The sequence below is a fragment of the Diabrotica undecimpunctata genome, chromosome 3 (genome assembly GCF_040954645.1).
Source record: "Diabrotica undecimpunctata isolate CICGRU chromosome 3, icDiaUnde3, whole genome shotgun sequence".
NCBI classification, from domain to species: Eukaryota; Metazoa; Arthropoda; class Insecta; order Coleoptera; family Chrysomelidae; genus Diabrotica; species Diabrotica undecimpunctata.
Genome location: NC_092805.1, coordinates 123,156,793 through 123,169,435, shown reverse-complemented (window position 1 = coordinate 123,169,435; position 12,643 = coordinate 123,156,793). Strand labels below are relative to the sequence as shown.

The 12,643-nt window shown below is 32.0% G+C and overlaps 1 protein-coding gene across 1 annotated transcript in view; it reads right to left on the bottom strand.

The window, feature by feature from the left end:
• Positions 1-12,643, bottom strand: part of LOC140437355 (uncharacterized) — a 234,471-nt gene that overhangs the window by 93,665 nt on the left and 128,163 nt on the right. Inside the window, exon 3 of the mRNA XM_072526837.1 lies at positions 4,723-4,775. The gene's annotated coding sequence lies outside the window, so the exon portion shown is untranslated. The remainder of the gene's footprint in view (positions 1-4,722; positions 4,776-12,643) is intronic.

The window sequence follows — 12,643 nt, the reverse complement described above, 5'->3', positions numbered from 1 at the left end:
AAGAGATGGGAAGACGACGTCGATGAGGATGCGAGGAACTGCCTGGGAATGCGTTCATGGAAAAGAACAGCAGTAAATCGAGATGATTGGAGAAGCCTGTTGAAGGAGACCAAGGCCCGATTTGCGCTGTAGCGCCATTGGATGGATGGATGGATGGAGAAAGTACTAGAGTGTGTGAGAATTGTGCGTAAATGAGAGATCGGGTGAATGCTGTGCCGATGTTGCGTCCCAATCAGGGCGATCCGGCCGGTAATACACCGCTGACGAGGGTGTTTTTTTAGCAGGTAGGTCTCTGGCATTAACGGCGATGGTGTCAGAACAACCCTTGCTCGCGGTCTCGGATATCATCGTGGCCACGCTGGAGAAATCCTGCATAATCGAGCTTCTGCCCACCTTCTAGGACCGAGGTATGTTTCGAACATTTGAACCACCCCCACTCCCATAAAAGGAAAAAAACGTATGATACAATCTAATAGCGATGTGCTAATATTACACATTATTAAACGGAAGAATAACTAACAACTATTTTAACACTGTTATTACATTCAATTAGTTTATCGACGTTTGTCTTCGAATATGAGATCATGTTTGATTAAAACGTCTAACCATGTGGCAGCAGTAAATTGTTTTCTTACAGATTCTCAACAATATTCTTCATCGAGCAGACTTGATGCTCGTACCATCTCTACTACCGATCAATTTCTCTATCGATACAGTTTCCTTTAATAATTATACTAATATAACCAATTTTAGATTAATTATTAGTAAGCATGACTTATAATTGCCTTTTATAATTTTAAAATAAAACAACATGGGCTGGAAATTCGATATAAATCCTCTTATAATACTGTGAACGTTTATATAACCATTATATCCAAATGTTTTTAAAAATATATTAATTATTGTGTTAATTTTATCTAGAAGTATTGTTCTGAAGCCATTTTCTTGTGGCATATTTAATGAATTAATGGGCCTGCGTAGCGCAAGCGGTAGGATTCTTGCCTCGCAAGCCGGTGGTCCGGAGTTCGAATCCCACCGCCGGCAAGAACATCTAGACATTTTAAAAATGTCTATAGGCCCCAGGTCGACTCAGCCTGAATAAAAATGAGTACCTTGGGTAAAACCAGGGGTAATAATAGACGGTTGAAACGTAGCACTGGCCATGTTACCTTCCTTGTATACCGTAGGCCCTAGATATAGCAGACTACCCTGCTATACTCCCAAAGCCGCGACAGCGGTATAAAACGGGAGACTATTATTATATTAAAGGAATTACTATTTTATTGGCAATAAACCATAATCTAAGTTTAAAATAAGTTTATTAACGTTTCAATTTCAATTTCTAAAATAAACTTATTTTTAAACTTCAATTATGGCTTATTTCCATTAAAATAGTAATTATCTAGAAGTATATTTATCAATAGCCCATTTATCTTGATTACAGACCATATTTAAAAATTCAAATACATAGTTAAGTTAGGTCTGGAGTATCAGATAATCGACACATTTAAACGTTAGATAATTATTTTCAGTGTAGCATAGTGTGAACACAACCATAATAGCATAATGTTACTCCAAATATATCAACAACTTAAGACATACGCATAGCTAGAAATAGATCCAATGTCTTGAATTTTATGGAATTGTTAAGTTTTACTACTCAACGCTCAACTAATACATCATATTTTATAGTTCCTTAAGTTCATTGTTTCCTATGCTACTTTATCGTTTTAAGATCTGTTCTCGTAAATCTAATGCAGATAAACACATCGTGAATTCCTACGTTTTGTTGTTACTACTCCATATGGCATACCATTAATCTAATTTGTGTTTATTGCGAAGAAGGTTGTGGTTTAAATTGTTGCGCTGTGAAAAAAGAAGCAAAACGGTACAATGAGTGTATCGCCAACAACGTAATAATAAGGAAATAATTTGCAATTATTGTTTCTTATTATGCGTATTTTTTGCAAATGATAATAGATGTATTACTTAGTGTTTATTTGTTTTGCTGGTAGCAATATTTAATATGTATAGAAAATGGTAAACTCATAAGATTTTATGGAATTGAAATATAAAATTATTATATAGTACGCCTTCGCTAATCTGTACTCCTTGTTCGGTGATCGCAGTAAGCCAACCTGTCGTCAGTCTTGCGGGTTACAGAAATGTTAGATAAAGGTGACAGCTACCCTATCATTGCTAGGAGGTTTGCTATAGGCAGGTCATCTGTGGGCGATATAAAGAAAAACAAAGACAAAATCTTAAAGTTTGTAAGCCTAACAGAACGTGGTTCCAGTGTACGAAAAACCCTAAAGAAATTACAAAAAAATTACTAAAATAATATATATATATATATATATATATATATATATATATATATATATATATATATATATATTTATATTTATATTTATATATGTATATATATATATATCTATATATATATATAGATATATATATATATATATATATATATATATATTACAGGATCCAACTTGTAAATATATTGGAGACGGCTATCGCCGTATTCCCGTTATCCTCCACCAATCCTCCCTTCCAAGGCATGCTTCTCCTCCAAACCTCTCGATTCCATCGCACTTCTAATTCCTTCATTCCATGAGCGTTGACGTCTACCTCTTTTTCTTCTTCCAAGGGCTTCCATCTGTGAAGTTTTGAAGCCAACGTTCACCAGGCATTTTCAATGGGTGTCCAAACCATTTTAAACCTCTTCTTTCTATTCTGTCAATGACCGTTTTTGTAGCATTCATGTTATTTCTTATAGATTCGTTGGTCTTCCTTTCCAGCCTTGATGTTCTAGCACTTCTTCTCAAATAATCCATTTAAACTGCCAAAAATCTTTTCTTCAGGTCTGCATTAATTGTCCATATTTCAGAGCCATAACAAAAAACTGATTCAACCATGGTTTGCCCTGTTCTTTTTTTGTTTCTTTTGGAAATGTTGCGATACCACCATAAGGAGTTCAGACATCCTACAATTTTACATCCCTGTTTAATTCGGTGTTTAATTTCGGTTTCTCCCAAGCCGTTCTTATCAATAAATGCACCTAAATATTTAAATTTTTCCACTTGTTTGATTTCCACGTCATCGTCTATCAACACTTCAAACCTTGCATCTGAATTGATAACTAAATATTCTGTTTTCTTCATGCTGACTTGTAACCCTTATTTTACATATTCTCTGTATAGACGCTTTATCATAAATTCTATATCATAAGAATCTTGAGCTAGGACGACTTGGTCATCCGCAAAGTTCAAGGAGAACAGTACGTCATTTCCTATGGGGAATCCCATTAAATGGCAGTGGTTTTTCCAATTTTGGAGGGAGCCTCAATATATAAATTAAACAGTAAGGGTGACATACTGCATCCCTGTCTTAGTCCTTTAGTTACTTTTATTGGCTTTAATAGTCTATTTCTAATTGTTAGGTAAGAAGTGTTATCCCTGTATACTTCTGTGATTATTTCTAAAAGGTATGGACTAATGCCTAGTTGTTATAAAGCTTGCCACAATTTAAGTCTTGGAACTGTATCACACTCCTTATCTAGGTCGATAAAGGCTAGATGTACTTCGGTACCAACCGCTATTATTTTTTCTATTAATTGTTTTAGTATAAACAAGTTATTAGTGCAAGATATACCAGGCGTAAATCCACTTTGGTCTTGGCTTATTAGATGTCCAACATCATCTTGTTTTTTAAAGATGGACACTTGGTGAGCTGTTTTCCATTCAGATGGTACTTTAATTTGTTGGCAGCATTGATTCATTAAAAAAGTTATTCGTTCTATTAGGAGTCGACCTCCTGCTTTAAGTAACTCTACAGCTATATTGCCAGGTCCTGGAGATCTCCCGTTATTCATTTTCAAGTCCACGCGACTTGCATATTTTCCGTTATATTGTTTAGGTGGTTTCTGATGTGAACAACTGTGATGTTTCAAGCTCTTCTCCGATTTTCAAATATGCTTTGTATCACTCTAGACTAAAAATTCCATGGTATTTGCGATAGTTTTTCAATTAATTTGTTCATTGTCATCATTTTAAAGAGTAGCAAAAGTGTTACCCAATCTCCAAGATAAGTGCTAATTTATGAGCCAAGATAGGTACTGTTCGAGATAAGATATCTGCCAAAATAAATGCTTGTTTAAGGGAAGTGCTGGTTTGTTTGCCAAGATCATAAACGCTGCGCAAGAGAAATTGCCCAGGATAAGTGGTTATTTGTGTGGCAGGATTAACGCTGTCCAAGAACACTTACAGAAGTAACTCACAGCAAATACAGTTATCATTCAAAAGATTCTAGATAGGGCGTGTCTATGGTTTGTGCTTGAATTTTTGGGATTTTGTGATTTTTTCAGCAATAGTTCGAATGCGATTACAACAACAAATTATTATTTTTTTAGTCCTATAATAGTATTATTAGTGAGTGCTTCTTTTCTTCAGTTGGTACTTGAAAATCTAATTTTAGCTCTTACCTCTTCATTTATAATAATTTTAATTTGTTTATTAAAAATGTAAGTAGGTATCTAAGTACCACAAAATAGGTTTCTCTTTTTTTGGAATTTGTAATGAGTAAAATAGATCGATAGAAATCTTTGGAAGGAAGATGATAGCTAAGGCCCAAAAAACTTGTTTAGAATTAAATACTTCCACATTCAACAACTACTTCTTTTTTACCATTAATATATTTATATAAATCCTAATTACTTACCTTATTCGATTCCTTGGAAATGAAAGTGACGTCACATATGATGATTTAATTATCTGGAAAAGCAAAAGGATGTATTAATTACATTATAACCGATGCATGATAATATAAACTACTATTTTATTTGCATCTAAATTTGCAATTTATGCAAAAGTTGGGCGTAATATAAACAAACTGTTTTATTTTACAGTGTAAAATTTCTATTAGCATTTCAAAGCAATAAAGTTGGAACTGGTAAATATTAGGGGATTTAAATATTATTTCAAAAGAACAGGGTTTATGGCACCTATATTCAATTTTAATTTCGTTTTTTCAGCACTCTGTTTAGCATCTGTCTGGTGTCTGTCACATATTTATTTTATTAATTTATGCAAAAGTAACAGAATAGAACACTTTTGCCGATTTGCCACATCTGTCAAACACCATTTTCCGTGCAACATATAATGATAGACTGTCCAGTGTACTCAACAGCAAGATCGACGGCAAAACTAAAACACAATTTGCAAGAAACTTAAAGAAAACATCAGCAATACAATAAATTTTATCAAAAATTGTAAACTGTATAACAAACTGTAACATACCATAAAATGTTTGTATTTTCCAAAACTGTTATGTAAATTTTAATAATATACTAAATGTAACTTTTCTAAAATAAAGATATACCACCCGCTAATAACCCTAGGGGTTGATGCGGTAAAAAAAAAAAAAAAAAAAAAAAAAAAAAAAAAAAAAAAAAAAAAAAAAAAAAAAAGAACACTTTTGTGTTTAATTTTACGAACGTAAGATTATTTAGTGGATTTAAAACTTTACCAAAATGACCATATTTTTTGCAAAAATGCTCAATTTTCAATAAAATCCGATTTTGTAAATCCGGATCGGTTTATTTTTTGATAAGATATAATAATTTGTTTATCCTAAGATGAAAAAAGTAAAAGGCTATGACTTTTTGAAAAAAAAAATCAAAGAGTACTAATCCAAGGCGCATTCTATTTTTAAAGATTTTTATACATAGTTTCAAAAGTTATGCATCACCTCGTATCCTTATCACGTATTTAATAGCCCTTTTTTTATCTAAAATACACCTTTTTGGTTTTTTATTTTATTTAAAGACCCATTTAATTGATCTGGTTTTGCCAAGGTGTAAACATTTGAAAAATTATATAATGAATCCTAATTTAATTTCTGAGTTGAACCGTGCAAGTACTATCGCTTTAGTTAAACAAGGCCATTCACAGCGAAAAGAATGGGTGTTTCTCAGAGTGATGTTTCACGGTTATAGAATAGATATCTGGAGACAAATAAATTCGATACAGAATAGAGCTTGCTTTGCCGAGTTACCAATGAAGAACAGCATAGATATATCAGAATTTCCATTCGAAGAAATTCTTCTATGCCTGTACCAGCCCTCCAGAGAGACCTTGGGCATACTACAGGAGTCATAGCAGTCAAATTTAAAGAGTCATCGACCAATAAGAGTTTCTCAGCTACAACCTGTGCATGTGTTGCATCGATTCCAGTGAGATCAGGGACACAAACAGCTCGCTTAACAGTTTTGGAATTTTGTGATTTTTTCAAACGGCACCAAATGTGCCGTCCCATAGCTGGTGGCAGTGTTATGTTTTGGACAAATATTACGGCAGGTTAATGCACGGATTGGTGGTTATTGACGGGACTCTGACGGGGACTGACGGGGTTAATGACAAAGGTACGTTACACGGATTTTAGAACATGGGATATTATGGCGACAAACTGTGGGAGAATTTTGTATTTATGGATGATCACTCCTGTCCACATACTGAAGCATAATTAAAATTTCCTTAAATTATTCCCCTTAGAAAATTACTTACACGCCACTTATGGTATATACTTTGCTAGAAACCTTAAAAATAACTCATAAGCAACGAGTGATTTGTCACGCCTTTTTCTCAACAACGAAATAGTTCGCCTGAAATAGTAAGTCAGTAACATATAGAGGATACATAATTTATGTTTTTTAAATAACAAACATATAAAATCAGGATTTGGTGTTTATTGAAGGTAAACTGAATGCAGGACCAAATACTTACCATGTCGGGATAGTATTATTGGTTTTCCCTCATAATTTACTATGGAATCACTAACAGGAGAATTTTACTGTCATCATGACATGTGTTTGTCTTTTTAAAGACGAATTACATGCTATGATTTTTTTCTGACGGATATTCTCAAGTTAAAGTTGATTTCATGTAATCGAATGAACTATCTTATAAATAAAGTCGTCCCAGGAACGTAACTCAACAATATTGGCAATATCATTTTAAAGTCGTATACTTTAAAATGTATAATGTATGTCTGAATTGTCAATATAAATGAGTCAGATAAAATTAAATTATTAGAAGAATTTTTCACCAAGTAACAAAAAAACAAAATTTGTTTAATTTACTAATGTTTGTATTTTGAGAACGATTTTCGAAGTGGAAATTGAAACGTCAATAAACGTACTTTAACCTTTAATTTTGGCTTGTTCCCATTTAAATATTAATTACTTTAAAATGCCACAAGAAAACAGCTTCAGAACAATTATAATATTCCTTGCCTTTTTTCTTATTCTTGAGGATACTAAATTATTCATAATTATTTTTCACAAAGATATTTTTTGTTGTATTTAATAATAAATTGTGCAATAACTTATCTCGTGCCATTTAACTGTTCAGTAAAAATTGTTATAGTGTATTTATTTTAACTATACCTCAATATAACCTTGTTGATGAACTATTTGCCTTTTATTTATTTATTATGTTTATAACTTTATTTCATATGCATGGTGTATCTCTTTCAGACAGTGATGTGTGTATATCTGTCATAATAACTTTATTCTCACGGTTTATTTTATTCTCGCGTGATTATCTTAACCGTACCTTACCTTTCTCGTTATCTTATTTTATATGTCGTAGTGCCTCTCCTCTAAAAATAGGGTGGTACCCAATTATTTCCCTTCTCTTTATCTTCAGTACTCCACTAACTAATTCTTTGTATTTAAGCTGTAATAATAGCCCCGACCAACAGACCTCTACCAGACTGAAGCCCGAGCCTAGTACCGTTCCCTGTGTAACCTCTATTCTGTCCTAAGGAGGGTACAATAGGACCCAAGCGGTTAATGACTATCTTGAGACAGAAGTTTGGAGAGGCTTGCGATGTCTCCAGACATGAACCCCATCGAACATGCAAAATATGTGCTCTCCAGAGCGGTTCATGCCCGAAGGAATCCTCCTTCATCATGAACTTACAATTGCCTGTAGACAAGAATGGAAGAATTTGCGACAGGAAATGATGCCCGTGGGGAAAATATACGATAATAAAATACAATTTTAAAAGAAATTTTTTTTTTTTAGTTTTTAATTTCTGATTGAATAAACAAAAACAGTATCTCTTTTAAAACAAAACATATTTGTCAACATTATGATATTTTTTTTATAATTTATATATAACAGTAGTTTCTGAAGATAGTTAATAATCGCGAAAATTTCGGGTGATGCATATAACTTTTGAAACTATGTGTATTTTATTATTATAATGTAAAAGAAAACTTAAAATTGATTTCACCATTAATTACATTTAAAATATGGATATTTTTTTTATAAATAATTAGAGCTGGATCACTCCCTAAATATCGTAGCAGTTAAAAATAAAAGTTTCTATGGCAAATAGGAGACGAGATATTTTCTTTTTTAAATCACTGCCACTTTATCTATAAGAAATAAGAAACAAAATCAGTGGTATTTGATACTAAATGACCTATATTTTTAAGAAATATAGGTCATTGAGTGATGACCTTTTTTTTATTAAAAATGAATAATAAAGTTATCCTTTTGGCGAAATAATGGCGTAGTAGCCCAAGCTTTGAGTAAAAAAAGATAGATTTCATACACTAATTTGTGAATTTTTGAAACCTACTCTGTGTCATAAAGGGCAATGTCAGAGACAACTCCCCAGTCCGTAATATTAATTGTTGGTAAAATATGTACTTTTTGATTCAGATTATTGCAAAGCTAAAGGTATTTAACTTTATAAAATATAACCATAACATCATTTAATTACATTAGATAAGCTTTAGTTTAAGCGTATGAATAAATAGCCATATTTATTAAATTAAATTAAAACCCTTTCAGTACTCAACAAAATAAAATTTTATTAAATCGGTTCATTTATTGCTATGATATGATAATTTGTTTATACTATTATTACAATTAAAATATGTCCAGTGCAAAAATATTTAAGGGACACAATTAACTATATTGGAATGACTCAAATTCCCACTTAGTTTAGGTATCAGGAGGTAAGAGAGATTCGGTTTTAACGTCAGTTGTTTTGTCAAGCATAATAAATTAGTTTATCGTGTATGTATTTGATGATAAACTAACTGCTGCCGGATATATAGGTATCTTAGAAACGAATTTAAATAACATTTTTGATAAGAAGTATTTAACTCAGAAGAAAACATTTTTGTTTCAACAAAATAGAGCATCTGCCCAAGATGCCAAATTCCTTGGAAATCGTTTAAATGAAAACTTTTATAATTGGTGGACTGGAATTATGATCCTCGTTCACCAGAACTAAATCCTCCTGATTTCTTTGTTTGGGGATTTTTAAAAATAATATCTATAAAATTGACTAAAACTAAGTAAGAATTATTACAAAGCATTCATCAAGTATTTGCATATATTCAATTGTGTAAGATCTGTAAGAAAAAGGTGTCAATTATTATTATAACAAAACGTGGGGCATTTCGAAAATTAATTATAATTTTTATATTCTTGTAAAATTAATTCTAGTTGTTACGTTGTTTATTTTTGTTTGTTGTAGGTATTTTTATTATAATTTTACCATTTTTATTAAATTAATTCTAGTTGTTAAGTAGTTTTTGTTTTTGGTAAATTTGTTAATATTATTATTTTTATATAAACCTGTGAAGGATTATTACCGGCATAATACAATGTTATAATCTGTCACTGAGTGTTTTTTTTAAGTGTCTAACGTGCTGTTAAAAAAAACAATTTATTTGCAGAGTAACTTCAACAACTGAAAATAAATATATAACATGTCATATCAGGTGAATGAAAATTAACAATGTAAACGAAAAATATCAAAATATATAGGGTGTCCCATATAAAAAACTTAAGTTGGTATTATATTTCCTTAGTGGGGCACCCTAAAAAAATGTATTGTACTATCTCTCCAAAATCTCTATCTCTATCAAAAGTTCCAATACAGTTTTTATTAATTATTTTATTAGAAAAAAAATTTTGGTAATAAAGAAGATATAATTATTATAACTCTGCCCTTTTCGACATTTTTCAATAATCGCTTTGTATTTCGCTAATGTAAGAAGATATTGATGATTTGATTGGGTAATCGTTACTTTAACAAAAAAAGAAGTCATGACATATTAATTACTTTTTTTCGGTCTCCTTTATTTTTCGGTATACCTTGCAAAACATGCCGATTTGGGACACACTATACATCTTCCATTCACTTATGATGACAACTCTCAGGAATTTAGAACTCTTTACCAGCTTGTAAAAGTCAAGAGGATGGGTACCATATACGTTTTTGGAGTTAACCGATAGTTTTCGAAAAGTTTCTGCTACAGAGGCTGCAGCTTAAGGATGTCTTAAGTCTGCAAAATCAGAGTCTCGTTGTATGTAGGGGCCTCTTAACTGCAATATGTCCAGAAAGTTAGCCTTGCTTTTCTACATGAGTTACTGACAAACTCACTTAGTATAGTTGACACGGTTAATAAAAATTAGGCGTTTATTCATAAGAACTATTTAGAGAATACTTCAATTTTCAGATTCACTAGAAGTACTTCTAGACTCTTACAGGTACTTTCTGTACGTTCCAAAAACACAAACCGGTACCATAATTTTATCTGCTATACACCATAATTCAGACTGTGGTGTTGATGTTAACAAAAAACCAAATATGTACCAGGTACATATTTAGTTTTTTCGAAGTATAAATGAAAAGACAAATTAATCGGTATTTATTTTGCATATATAAATATTTTTTTACATATGAAGGGTACATGGAAAAAAGGAGGTATGTCAGAAATAACACATTCTGAAATAAGGCGATGTTAATACTTCAAAACGGCACAAAGATTGTCTTGTCATTTACATTGATCAAGGTATTACCAGAGGTTAAATATAAGGTTTCAGTTGAATTGCAAAAACATAAATTATTCTGCTTTCTTTATTTTGCCAAACATTTAGAAATGTTACACATTAATTCAAAATATTAAAGTAAAAAAGGAGGTATGTCAAGAAAAGTAGTAACAACGTTGATACAAAAATGCATTTTATTTCAGAAAACAAACAACGATTATTATAAAAATATTGTTTATGTAAAATAACTTAAAAATAGTTTTTTTCAACAATTTTACAGTGTCTACACGAGATTTGGGTATAATGGGTCTCTAAATTAATAATGAGGAAGTTCATCAAAATAACGTTGGGTATCTCAACCACAAAATTTTTTTAGATGCCGCAGGTCTGCATATTTCGCTTGACTGATCGGCAGAAGTGCTAAAAAATAACAAAAGTAAGCTTTATAAAACTAATTAATTGGGGGTTTTACCTGTATAAACATATGGAGGTAGCTCAAATTACATTTCTGACAATTTGAAGAATTTGGAGGTAGTCAATATTTCTGCTGTGTTATTACTATTACCGTTGTCTCCCAAGTTCCATTGAATGTTGTTCTATAGTACAAAAGAGATAGACAATCCCTAACAGCTTTTACCTCGCGGATGGGTCGAGTTAGAAAAGGGCATTTATTTTTATATTGTGTAAATATTCAGTCTACTTTCGAAAATACTCTTGAGGACATTCTCCAACATGAAACGGTGATGGTTTTCGTCTAGCAGTTTTATACACTTCTGTCCAGTCTTAAAAAAGTTCGGCTTTTGATTTTTGATTGACATCTAAAATATTTGTCACATTCCAGGTAGGAATGTCCCTTAATAGGAAAAGTTATTTGGATAGAGTGTTACTCTATCCAAATAGAGTGAACTATGTTATGAATAAACCGAAGAACAGTGTAGTTTTTATTCTGTCCTCCGCACGAGTCACGAAAAATATTCAAGTTTCGTACTTTTCAATCAAGATAGTTGTAGATATAGTGATGAAGCAGTGAACAAACATCATCGCTACCTTTTTTGGCAACATTCTCAGGGTACATATAAAATATGGACTTAGCTGTAGACAAGACGTGTATATTGAACGAGTATAAACTCAACTGTCTTTTATAGTAAACATGCTTGGGCTTTAAGTTTATGTAGCTTATTTTCTATATAGTTGCTTAATACTAGCATTTAATTTGTTTGTTTCCTCCAAAGATTTCGCTAATAGACACTGCTTCTCAAGACTTTAAATTTTTGCTACATATTCATCACAAGAACTACACGTATCGGTCCTTGAAAAACCAAAGGAAATATTAAATTTAGTTGAAAAAATACTTCTATATGTTTCGTATGAAGTACGCATGTCCGGAAATTTTTCTACGTACATTGTGTACATTTTGTTAATATTTAAATCCTCAGATAAGTATAATTTCGACGAGTCTTTCAAACTATAATGACTTTTTCTGCCCCTGAAAGACCCCCCCGAAAGACCTCCTTTGTGTCCATAGAAACTTGATAACGATGGTTTCCATGTCTTCCTCTAGTATCTTTTGGAGCGTGACCCGTCAATTTTAGTGACTTTTGTAGAGCTTCTAACTTTTTTCCCAATTCCATGGAATGCCAAAAATGCCTTCTGACAGACTGGAACTTCTTGTGTTTCGTCGTTTACAATATAACGGATTCTATAACTAAAGGCGGCATCATGAAGACGTGCAGAGTCCTCTGATACTCGTGTTCTTCGTTGCTGGACATAAGTTTGTTGCT